Source organism: Halichoerus grypus, chromosome 3 (genome assembly GCF_964656455.1).
Source record: "Halichoerus grypus chromosome 3, mHalGry1.hap1.1, whole genome shotgun sequence".
Taxonomy (NCBI): Eukaryota; Metazoa; Chordata; class Mammalia; order Carnivora; family Phocidae; genus Halichoerus; species Halichoerus grypus.
The window spans coordinates 167,772,645-167,786,017 of record NC_135714.1 but is presented as its reverse complement, the minus strand read 5'-3'; the positions used below and the strand labels follow the sequence as shown (position 1 = coordinate 167,786,017).

Here is a 13,373-nt window from a genome sequence, read left to right as displayed (position 1 = left end):
TCCTTTCTGGGCTGCTACAGCCCTGTGTCTTTTTGCCCGGTTGGGCACATGTTCCAGACTTTTCCTGTCTGCTCAGGAAAGGCGCAGTTACCCACAGGCCCAGCTTAGGGTTTACGGTGATCGGAGTTGAGAGACCCTTCCTGGGCTCGCTGACCCTAACCTGCTTCCTGGCTCCACTGCTCAGGCACTCTACTGGTTCAGGCTCCCCCTTACCCTCTGTGGCTCCTTGTATCCTGAGACCACAATGCCTTATCTAGAATTCTGCCTTTTCATTTCCAGAGCCCCTTTCAGAGATGGATGTCTCTCACTACAACAGATTTCTAAGGGTTCCAATTTTGCGCTTCGGTGTTCTATCACTTTCCAGGGGCCAGCTTATAGATGCTCCCTCCCCCTTTTGTTTATCTTGATATCTCCCCACAGATTCACAACTCCTCACGTCCTACCTTGTAAAATGCAGTCACTTTTCTGCTTGTAGAGATCCAGATATATATTCTTACATCTCAGGCTGATATTGTGGGTGTTCAAAATGTTTTGATAGATATCCAGCTAATATCAGGGGACCAGTTGAAATGGGGTCCCCTACTTCTCCACCATCTTGCCTCTCCTCTCTGGAGCTGGAGTTTTACAGTCCTGTGGGAAATAAGCCTCTCATTCACCTGTTCTTCCAGTCTGTTTTTTGTGGTGGGGCCTGCTGCTCAGCTTCTCAGGCATCTCTGCCTGGGTGGAGTTGCCCCACCCCTTCTCAGGGGGTTGGGCTTAATGTGAGCTGGTCGTCTGTGTGGCTTTTGTTCCCTGGTGGCTTTCCCCACCTCTTTAGAGGGTCAGAGCAAATATGGCCATGCCAGGATCTCTGTCCCAGAGCCTCAGGGTTGTGGTCCTCTTTCTTCAATAAACCCTCCAGGTCAAACCGTCTCCACTTCTGTGTGTACCAAACTCCACAGACTTGTGTTGTTCTCACCCACTGTAATTTCCCCTGGGGGAGTGTCAGGGACCTACTAGCATCTCTGTGCTTTGTGTCTTTGCTATAGCGAGCGGCCGTGGGCTCCAGTGTGCACCCTGTTCCACCACTCCCAGGTCACACCTGGGTGCCTCCTCACTGTCCTTCCTGGGACCACACTGCCCCAAAAGCTGTTGCCCAGTCCTGGGCGCAGCCTCTGTGTGCACCAAACCACTGAATCCCTTGGTTCAAGGTGGCTGCAACTCTCGGGGCGGGGGGAGTTCCAGGGGCCCAGGAGCATCTCTGTGCTTTGTGTCTTTGTGATTGCGAGCAGTTGTGGGCTTGCTCGGGCACCTGATTCTGTTGCTTCTAGCTCACAGCCGGGTGCTGCCCTACTGTCCTTCCCAGGGTTGCTGCCACCCTGAAACCTGTTGCCCAGTCATGGGTGCAGCCATTTCCTACATCCCGGGAAAGTTAAACAGCCTACATGTTCCAGTCCTTTTCAGGGTGCTCAGGCAGAGAGTGGTCTCCCTACCGGTCTGGCTCCCAGTTTACAGCTACCAGAGCTAGGAGTCCCTTCTGGGCTTGCTGACCAGAACCAGTTTCCCCACTCCACTGCTTGGGCACTCTATTGGTTCAGGTTCCCCCATTCTTTTCTGAGTCTCCTGGGATCCTGAGACCACAATGATCCACCTAGAATTCTGCCTTATTCATCTCCTGTGCCATTTTCAGAAAGGAAAGTCTCTCACTGGAGCAGGTTTCTAAAGGTTCTGATTTTGTGCTCCAGTGTTATATCACTTTCTGGTAGCCGGCTTATGGAGGCTACCTCCCACCTCCATTTATCTTCTGATATTTCCCCCGAAGATTCAAGATTCTACACCTCCTACCTTGCAAAAAGTAGTTGTTTTTCTTGTAGAGATCCAGATATATTTTCTTACAAACCAGATTGAATTCATGTGTGTTCAGAATGGTTTGATAGATATCCAGCTAAATTCGAGGGACCAGATGAAATGAGGTCCCCTACTCTGCCACTCTTTCCCTCCTCCTTAAATTTATAGTCTTAAATAAGCTCCCAGCCCTTGTTTTATTTTGGTGTATTCTGTTTGATTTGTTAGCTTTAAATGATATTCTTTTACTCAATTACCAATGTGGCAATTACTAAACTTACTCTCATTTCCTTTTCTCTCTCCTTCCTCTCAAGTTTTTGATTTTGTCATTTCTTGCCAGAATATATAAGTATTATATTATTTCTCCACTCTTGTCCCATGATTGTATTATTTATATAGAAATAAATTCAGTGCTCACAAATACATTTTTTTTTTTTTTTTTGCCAAAATTTCCCTAGTTACCTCTTGGTTGGGTGAAGCTTGCGTTTGAATAGACTCCTTTTTTTTTTTTTTTTTTTAAGATTTTATTTATTTGAGAGAGAGAGAGCATGAGTTGGGGGGGAAGGCAGAGGGAGACGGAGAAGCAGGTTCCAAGGCAGGACTCAATCCCAGCACCCTGGGATCATGACCTGAGCTGAAGGCAGAGGCTTAACCAACTGAACCACCCAGGCGCCCCTTGAATAGACTTCTTAGGCAGAGTTCCTGAATGTTGTATTTCTAGTATTATTGCATTTAAAAAACCATTTTCAACACTTTTCATATTTGCAAGACTATTTAAATACTGAAGAGGCTTAATACAAAATTCCTGGGCTCACATTTTCTTGAGTTTTTGAAGACATTGTCTTACTTTTGTTTTTCTTTGTATATTGATGTGAAGAATTCTAATGCCAAGCTAATATCCTCTCCTTTATACACAGCTTGGCCTTTAACCTTGAGAACTAACAGATTTTTCCTGTATCTTTAAAGTCCAATTGTTTTAGTGAGATATATCTCATACGTGGCTATTCTGGTTTAATATTTCCAGGTACACTTATGGTCCTTCCAATGTGTCTTTAGTTCTTTTATTTCAAGAATGTTTCCTTGGATTATAGAATTTAAAGTTTAGTGCTGGGTTTTTTTCCCCCACTTTTTGGGACTTTAATTATATGTATTTTGGATCTTCTTTGCTTACTTTTCATATCTATCTCACTTTCTCTCAGCTCCCTTTTACTTCTTCTTTATTTTATTTTCATTGTTTTGACTATAGTTATTCCTCTCCTCGGTGACCCGTATTATTTTATCAATCAAATATTTTCCCTTGCAATTTAATCTTAATTTTTGAGGTGATTTTCAATTTCTTTCCTGAGTTTGGTCAGCTCTTATTTCTTCCTATTTTGAAAGGGAAAGTTTTTTGGATTTCCAAGTTTGTTGGAACATATTAAGATTTTTTTCATATCTTCAAAAAAATTTTCAAAGATATCTATATATTTGATATTGGCTGAGAGGTGAGTGTTCCCCTGCTATCTGGGGGATGAGGAAAGGACTGGACAATTTTTATCAGATTCTCATGTTTTGTTTTCTTCTTGTATGCATGTATAAAAACTGCCATTTTCTGTTATTTGAAATGTATTATTTTTTTTTTTCTGGACCAGCAATAAAAGATTTTTTTTAAGCCAAGAATAAGGAGTTTGTATCACTTATTAGTTTTCTTAACTCAAGTTTACCTTCTTTTCTTGGAGTAGAGAGGTTCGATTTCTTTAATAAATCATGCCTTCTGGAGGAGAAAGTCTTAACTGATTTTGTGATTTCCTTTTGCTTCTACACAATCCTATTTTCCAAATTAAATGAGGTAACATACAGAATTCCTAGCCTAGCATATGGCACATATTAAGTGTTCAACAAATTTTAGTTGTTATGTTGTTATTCTGATGCACATTGTGAGTCTTCCCCACGTTGGATGCTTTCACTGGATCCTCATGCATCAAGAATCCCCAGGGAGGGAGAATCTGATGTTTAGTTCTAGATCCTCCCTTAGTAGCATGTGCTAGCCCTGTTTTCCTTCCCAAATTCAACTTGAGTTTGACAAGTAGTCATTTTTACCATTTCTAGAATTCTAAAAAAATATTCTGATATTTTTCCATTGAGGATTAAAGCTTCTTCAAAAACAATGAATCATACAAACTGATGGAGTGGTAATGAATACAATGCCTTGTTGGTCCCAGCAGGAGGGCTAGAATGGTGCCTCTGCCTCTCACTCTGCCTGAACTGCCTGCATTTGGTTCCTGTGCCATTTGGTATTATAAGATTTACTTTTCCAAACTGAGCTGTTTCATCTTTCTTTCACTTTACATTTTTCCTCTCCCTTTTCCTGATGCCTCATCCTTATTCCTCTTTTTCCCCATCATACCCTATACCCTCTCTTGCATCTTCAATCACAAATAGGTGATTGCTCTGCAGTGTGTCGCTTGAACAAATAGTTTATATTTAGAATATCCCTCTGCCCAAATTGGAATTAACATATACCTTCTCATTCAGTTTCCATTTCTTTTTCCAGCTGCCTTTACTAAACGATCACTGCCTTAAGTATAGACTATATAACATGTAATGCATTCTGGGTAAATGACTTACTTAGGATGGGGGCACTGAGAAACAGTTGCCCTTGAACCTCAAGCCTTTAGTGAACAAGCTGGTTCTTGTATCACCCCATAAGCAATGGCATATCTTATGCAAGGGGCACTGAACAAAAATAAGAATACTCAATTATTATTGATTAGGAATCCTTGTAAACCATTCCAGTCTAACTTCCTGACGTTAGAATAAGAACTGTTCTTTGCATCTCTACTTCCCCACTACTCAAGAGAGAACCTAACATGCATAAAGTTCTTAGGCAATGTAGTATGCTGAATAATGGCTCCCCAAAGATATCCAAGTCCTGATCCCTGGAACCTATGAATGTTTCTTTATATGTCAAAAGGGAGTTTCAGATGTGATCAAGTTTAAGGATCTGGAGATGGGAGATTATAACTGGAATATCTGGATGGATCTAATGTAGTCACTGGGATCTGTATAAGAGGAAGGCAGGAGATCAGGGAGAAAGTGCATGTGTCAACAACAGAAGCTAAAGGGTTGTAGCAGATGTGAAGAAAGGGTCACAAGCCAGGGAATGCAAGTAGCCTCCAGAAGCTCAAAAAAACCAAGAAGATGGATTCCCCCCAAGAGCCTCCAGAAGGAATGAGCCCTGCCAATACCTTCATCAAACCCATTGAAACTGATTTGGGTCTTCTAGCTCCCCAAACTGTAAGAGAATAAATTTTTGTGGTTTTAAACTACTAAATTTTTGGTAATTTCTCACAGAACCACTAAGAAACTAATACAGGCAATGTTAGTTACCTTTTTACAAAATACATTTTACAAAATGTACTTATTCTTTACTTAACATTTAAATTCAGTAGAGTTAAGGGACTTGTCCAAGTTCACAAGGTTGGTTAAGACAAAGTTTTGATTAGAGCTAGGATGACTCTATGTATCAGTTAGCTTGATGCATAACAAATAGCCCAGAACTCAGTGATTTAAAACCATGAACATTTATTTAGCTAACAATTTTACAGATCATAAATTTAAGCTATAGGCTTGCCTGTAGTTTTTCTGATGTTCACTGAGCACATCCATGCATTTGCAGTCAGTTGCCAGGTCATCTGGGGATTGGCTGATCCATGATGACCTCATCTGGTAGCGTTTTGTCTCTGCTCCACATGATCTTTCAGCCTCTAGCAGGCTCACTCAGGCATGTTCTCATGGCAGCTGGACAAAGCTCTAAAAGAAACAATGAAAATATGCAAGATAAGCTGAGACCTGGGCTTGGAACTCGCATATCACTTCCATTGTGTTTTATTGGCCAAAGCCAAGTCATAAGTAAGTTCAGATTCAAGAAGGGGAAATAGATTCCTCTTTTGATGGAGAAGCTGAAATTCATATTGGAAAGTATGTTGATGAAGGAAGGAGTGATTGATTTTGCAATGTACCCCATCATATAATTTACATCCTAAATTGTGTCACTTCTGAGAATGAAAGGGGATGTTTTTAAGAATTACATCAAGAAAATAGATATAAACCAGGACTGTCCCAAGTGTTAGGGTATTAAGGCCCTTATCTCCTGACCTCCAACCCAAGGTTCTTGTTATGTCTCCAGACTGTTATCATACTGCTTTAATGATGTTGGGAGGAAGACACAGAACTTGCAGAGGATAGACCTCAAATCTGAGTCCAAGCCAAAGATTAACATGAATGCTATTCCTGGTGTCCAGGTAAATACCTATAAAGAATTTATTTTCCCACTTCTCTCTATAACCCAAATGTCTTCTCCTTTAAAACTCTTCCCTGGGGCCTCTAGCACATCTCAGTGGTCATCAAAGTGTCATTGTCAATAAAAATAGCTGCTGCTCTCAGTTTGGCTCTTGGTGCTCGCTGTTCAGTGTGTATGTGTGTTTAATATGAATGTACATTTTATAAATAAAAAGATGCAAAGAAAATAATTTCTAGAGTTCCCAACTGAAGCTTTTCATGTAAGCATGGTGTATAAAACTCACCTCTGTGAATTCAAACCTTGTCATATATTCCTGTTGACCTGAACCATAGGGAATCTGGCCTCCTTTTCTAGTCCTGTCAAGGCTTTCAAAGGTTTATTTCAAAAGCTTATTTTATAGCTTGGTTTATAAAAAGGTCTATTTTTCGTTCAAATAATATAGTATTTTTGAAACAGAGAATTTATCCATCAACTTTGGAAATATTTGTACTATGGTTTGAAGTCATGAGCTGGGACATTTTGGAACTTATTTAAAAACCTAGAAATCCTAATGGATGTGTGGTGGCCTTGTAATAAACTCTGAGCAAGCAGGACATTTTCAGAGAGAACATTCAGCTAGTAGTAGCTGATTGGCCTGGTTCCACTACTTCCATCATAAGATTCTTAGATCAGATTTTGTGATAGCATTTCCTGCCTTGATTAAATCTAAAGGCCTCTGTGGCTTTGCAATCATGTCCAGCCTGATCCTTGTAGCTCTGAAACAAGTAATTTGTCAGTCTCTCAGATTGATTCTCTTACTTTGCCTTATGTGTACAATTCCTGAGAAATACATATCATCTCTCCTCACTGGTAGAAGGCAGAGAAGAGTGCAGATGATGATGACAAGGGTGACTACTGCCCAATCATCATTGGGTGGGATGGGGGTGGGCAGTGTGTGTCTTCACACACAAATGCCTGTTGTTCCTTTTCAAAACAGTTACCATGGGAGGCCACACTCTGCAGTAAGGCAGGACCTCAATTCTGCCCAACTTGCCCTCTCTCAGATTGTGACTAACCATCCAAATGCTATGCTTACCCTTAATTATATCTGTGGCCCATCAGCTCTTTTCTTATTTTCTTATTTTTATTTATTTTATTATTATACTCAGTTGGCCAACATATGGTACATCATTAGCTTTTTATGTAGTGTTCAGTGATTTATTCGTTGCATATAACACCCAGTGCTCATCACAACACGTGCCTTCCTTAACATCTATCACCTGATTACCCCATCCCCCCACCCCCCTCCCTTCTTTAACCCTCAGTTTGTTTCCCAGAGTTAAGAGTCTCTCGTGGTTTTTCTCCCTCACTGATTTCTTCATATGCAGTTTTCCTTCCCTTCCCCTATGGTCCTCTGTGCTATTCCTTATGTTCCAAAAATAAATGAAACCATATGATAATTGACTTTCTCTACTTGACTTATTTCACTTAGCATAATCCCCTCCAGTTCCATCCATGTTGATGCAAGTGGTGGGTATTCATCCTTTCTGATAGCTGAGTCATTGTATATATGAACCACATCTTCTTTATCCATTCATCTGTCAATGGACATCTTTGCTCCTTCCAGTTTAGCCATTGTGGACATTGCTGCTTTAAACAGTGGGGTGCAGGTGCCCCTTTGGATCACTACATCTGTATCTTTGGGGTAGTGCAATTGCTAGCTCATAGGTTAGCTCTATTTTTAACTTCCTGAGGAACCTCCATACTGTTTTCCAGAGTGGCTGCACCAGCTTGCATCCCCACCAACAGTGTAAGAGGGTTCCCCTTTCTCCACATTCTTGCCAACATCTGTTGTTTCCTGTCTTGTTAATTTTAGCCATTCTGACTGGTGTGGGGTGGTATCTCATTGTAGTTTTCATTTGTATTTCCTTGATGACAAGTGATGTGGAGCATTTTTTCATGTGTATGTTGGCCACTCACATGTCTTCTTTGAAGTGTCTGTTCATGTCTTCTGCCCATTTCTTGACTGGATTCTTTTTTGGGTGTCAAGTTTGAGAAGTTCTTTATAGATCTTGGATACCAGCCCTTTATCTGTTATGTCATTTGCAAATATCTTCTCCCATTCTGTAGGATGCCTTTTAGTATTGTTGACTGTTTCCTTTGCTGTACAGGAGTTTTTATCTTGATGAAGTCCCAGTAGTTCATGTTTGCTTTTGTTTCTCCGGCATTTGGAGACATGTCTTGCAAGAAGTTGCTGTGGCCAAGGTCATAGATATTGCTGCTTGTGTTCTCCTCTAGGACATTGGTGGATTCCTGTCTCACGTTGAGGTCTTTCATCCATTTTGAGTTTATCTTTGTGTTTGGTGTAAGAGAATGGTCCAGTTTCATTCTTCTGCATGTGACTGTCCAATTTTCCCAACACCATTTGTTGAAGAGACTTTTATCTATTGGGTATTCTTTCCTGCTTTATCGAAGATTAGTTGATCATAGATTTCTGGGGTCTCTATTCTGTTCCATTGATTTATGTGTCTGTTTTTGTGCCAGTACCATACTGTCTTGATGACTACAGCTTTGTAATATAGCTTGAAGTCAGGCATTGTGATGCCCCAGCTTTGGTTTTCCTTTTCAACAGTCCCCTGGCAATTTGGGGTCTTTTCTGGATCCATACACATTTTAGGATTGTTTGTTCCAGCTCTTTGAAAAATGTCGATGATATTTTGATAGGGATTGCATTGAAAGTGTAGATTGCTCTGGGCAGCATAGACATTTTCACAATGTTTATTCTTCCAATCCATGAGCATGGAATGTTTTCCCATCTCTTTGTGTCTTCCAGAATTTCTTACATAAGTGTTCTATAGTTTCTAGAGTACAGATCCTTTACCTCTTTGGTTAGGTTTATTCCTAGGTATCTTACGTGTTTAAATTAAAAAAATAAAATTTCTTTAAAAAAAAGTGTAAGGGGGTTCCCCTTTCTCCACATTCTCACCAACTTTTGTTGTTTCCTGACTGGAAACAATGAATTTGAATGACATACTGGAGTAGATGGATTAACAGATATATTCAGAACATTCGATCCTAAAACAGCAGAATACACATTTTTTTCAAGTGCACATGGACCATCCTCCAGAAAAGATGACATATTAGCCCACAAAACAAACCTCAACAAATTCAAGATCAAAATAATATCATGCAGAAGAGAAGATGGCAGCAGAGTAGGAGATTCTAGGCTCATCTCAACTAAGGAACACAATTTGATAACTATCAAATCAATCTACATGCCTCAGAAATCAACCCGAAGACTGACAGAACAAACTCCACAACTAAAGGGAGAGAAGAAGCCACATCAAAGAATATAGGAAGTGTGAAGATGTGGTTTAGGGGAGAAAAGGATAGCAGGTGCTGCAGAGGGAGAGGAGCTATGGTCATGGAGAAGGGCAAGAGAGAGTAGAGCACACACAGGGGAATGCACAGGAAGATTTCTCCAAAGCCATTGGCTGAGAAAACAAGAGAGGCTGATTTTCTTGAGTTCTTGTGACCAGTGGGCCTTAAAGCCTGGAATTTTAAAGGTCAGCAGGCCTGGCTAGGAGAGAGCCCTAGGAGCACTGCCCTGTGCCTGGAGAGAAGGCAAGCACACAACCCAGGGTCAGCTAGCATGGTAACATTAATTTGAAGAACGCCTGGAACACGTAGAGGGGAAATTATTCCCTTTTTGGAGCACATCCCTGAGTGGTAGCATTCAAGGAGACACCTCTCCAGGGACAAAGGAGCTGGCTGGCTCCTAGGAGGTGGGGGAGATAGTTTGGATGGATGATGAAGAATAAGGAATGCACATATTGTGGTGAGCACCAGGTGTTGTATGGAAGTGTTGAATCACTAAATTGTATACCTGAAACTAATATTACACTGTACTTTAACTGTAATTTATTTTTTAAATTTTTAAATTTTAATTTTAATTTATTTATTTTTAAGATTTTATTTATTTATTTGACAGAGAGAAACACAGCGAAAGAGGGAACACAAGCAGGGGGAGTGGGAGAGGGAGAAGCAGGCTTCCCGCCGAGCAGGGAGCCCGATGCGGGGCTCGATCTCAGGACCCCGGGATCACGACCTGAGCCGAAGGCAGAGGCTTAATGACTGAGCCACCCAGGCACTCCTTATTTTTATTTTTTTAAAGATTTTATTTATTTATTTTTGAGAGAGAGAGAGAGCATGAGCAGGGGGGAGGGGCAAAGGGAGAGGGAGAAGCAGACTCCCTGCTGAGGGAGCCCAGTGTGGGACTCCATCCCTGGACCCTGGAATCATGACCCGAGCCAAAGACAGATGCTTAACTGACTGAGCTGCCCAGGCGCCCAACTAACTCTAATTTAAATAAAAACTTTTAAAAAAGACATAAAGACAATCATTTAAGAGTCTATAAAATTTTCAGGTGAAATCAGAAAAAGTAGCTATTGCTTAGATACATTCATACAGATATCCAATTCATACATTTTATTTACATTAGTCAATGTGAGCAAAATGGGCATTCTGGTATCTCTGCAGCCACAGCCCAAGTATATTCTCTTCTACAAGCTCTTTTACATTGATAATTTCTAAATCTTTGCTAGGTTTGCTACCCAGAGCAGTTTGGTAGGACATACACTTTTGAAAATGCTTAAATGCTTAAGACAAGGCAATATACTTATTAAAGTAAAGACAATGTTGTTTTTATAAAGGAACTTTATCCCTTTAGAATTTAAAAAGTTTTCTTCAAGACAATTGCAAAAAAAGTATATATTTAACCTTTAAAAATGTCTTAGAGAAGTTCACACCAAGGGCTATTTAAATATTTAAACTATTGCAGTTTTGTCAAGAATGAGGAAATGGCTAAAATTAGAGGCTGGAAACTACAGGTCAGATCTGCCTGCAGATCTTGGCCTACACAAAACCCCCCAATTTTAAAAATTATATTTAGGATATTGAATTTGGGTTGCTATTGAAAAATGGGAAGATCTGCCACACTGGGCCAATTTCTGCAATCCCCACTACTTTCCTATTTTCTCACTGAGAACACAAAATAAAAATAATTTTTATACCAGTGATCTGAAGAAGAAAACACAGGATTTTCTCTCTTTAATTATATATGGCTAACTCTTTTAAGTTGAGAAATGTCAAACTTACAGGGACACACTGTAGCAAGACCTCCCAGGTAGTGTGGATAAGAAGGGAAATGGCAGAAAAGCCTAGTATGGGTAAGTGTAAAATACTTCATGTAGGAGATATATCTTAACTAGAGTTCTAACACGAGTGTCTCTGAGGCATGCATTATATTTCAGGAGTGATTCCCATTTCTTTATTGTCTCCAGCTGAATGGATCACATTCATGATGAAGTATATTGATATCCATCTCTCCTTTTGGGAAATTATGGCGACATGTTCTACAAGAGCTATAAAATAAATCTGTGAGTGGCTACAATTCCTAAGTAGAAGTTAAAATAATTCTGGAAAGATAGACCCATATGTGTCTGAAAATACATAATTTGAAATGCAAAAAGTCCAAAATGCAAATTCTAGAGCAAGGATAAATTACATTTCCATGTTTTCTTTATAACTTTGGCACCATTTGGCATAGATGCTTTAATTTAATTTTGTGAATAGGTAATACATCCACATGATTGAAACACCAAAAAGTATTTTTTAAAAATGGAGAACTTTCTCCCACTCCTCAACATATGTCCCAAACTTCCCTGCCTCCATCATACACAGAGCTTTTTTTTTTTTTTTTTTCGTTTAGACACCATTATGCATACAGGAGCAAATAGATATATTTTCTCTCTCCTTTTTAAATTTTTAATTCCAATATAATTAACATCCAGTGTTATATTAGTTTCAGGTATGCAATATAATGATTCAATAATTCTATACATTACTCAGTTCTCATCATAATAAGTGTACTCTTAGTCCCTTTTACCTACCTTTCTTCAAAGTTTTTAATTTAAATTCCAGTTAGTTAACTTACAGAGTAATATTAGTTTCAGGTGTACAATATAGTGATTCCATACTTCCATACAACACCCAGTGCTCACCACAATATGTGTACTCCTTAATGCCCATCACCTATTTAACCCATTGCCCCCACCCTCCTCTCTGATAACATCATTTTGTTCTCTTTAGTTAAGAGTTGGTTTCTTGGTTTGCCCTCTTTTTCTCCCCACTTTGCTCATTTGATTTGTTTCTTAAATTCCACGTATGAGTGAAATCATACAGTATTTCCCTTTGAGCGTTTATTTTGCTTAGCATCATACCCTCTAACTCTATCCACATCATTGCAAATGGCAAGATTCATTACCTTTTTTGGGTAATATTCAATTGTATATATATACCACCTCTTCTTTATCCATTCATCAGTTGATGGACATTTGGACTCTTTCCATAATTTGGTTATTGTAGATAATGCTGCTATAAACATTGGGTTGCATGTATCCCTTTGAATTAGTTAGTTTGTTTGTTTCTTTGTTCTGTATTTTTGGGTAAACACCTACTAGTTCAATTGCTGGATCATAGGATAGTTCTATTTTTAACTTTGTGAGGAACCCCCAAACTGTTTTCCAGAGTGGCTGCAACAGTTTGCATTCCTACCAATAGTATAAGAGGGTTCTCCTAGCTTCAGATCCTCACCAACATCTGTTGTTTCTCATATTGTTGATTTTAGGCAATCTGACAGGTATAAGGTGATATCTCATTGTAATTTTGATTTGTAATTCCCTGATGATGACCCATGTTGAGCATCTTTTCATGTGTCTGTTGGCCATCCTATGTCTTTGAAAAAATGTCTGTTTACATCTTCTGCTTATTTTTAAATTGGATTGTTTTTTGGGTGTAGAGTTGTATAACTTCTTTATATATTTTTTATACTAACCCTTTATTGGATGTTATTCTCAAATATCTTCTTCCATTCCTTAGGTTGTCTTTTAGTTTGTTGATTGTTTCCTGTGCTGTAGAAAGGCTTCTAATTTTGATGTAGTCCCAAGTGTTCATTTTTGCTTTTATTTCCCTTGCTTCATGAGACATATCTAGAAAAAAATGTTGCTACAGCCAATATAAAGAAATTACTGACTGTCCTCCTTCTAGGATTTTAGGTAAGAAATTTAGGTCTTTAATCCATTTTGATTTATTTCTCTGTACGGTGTAAGTAAGTGGTCCAGTTTTATTCATTTTCATGTTGCTGTCCAGTTTTCCCAATACCATTTGTTAAAGAGACTGTCTTTTACTTATTGGATATTCTTCCCTGCTTTGTCGAAGATCAATTGAT

General features: G+C 39.4%; 1 protein-coding gene across 1 annotated transcript in view; it reads right to left on the bottom strand.

Annotated features, from left to right (window-relative positions):
- Positions 1-5,371: 5,371 nt before the first annotated feature.
- Positions 5,372-13,373, bottom strand: part of LOC118520433 (arylamine N-acetyltransferase 1) — a 127,186-nt gene continuing 119,184 nt past the window's right edge. Inside the window, exon 3 of the transcript XR_013446607.1 lies at positions 5,372-5,616. The gene's annotated coding sequence lies outside the window, so the exon portion shown is untranslated. The remainder of the gene's footprint in view (positions 5,617-13,373) is intronic.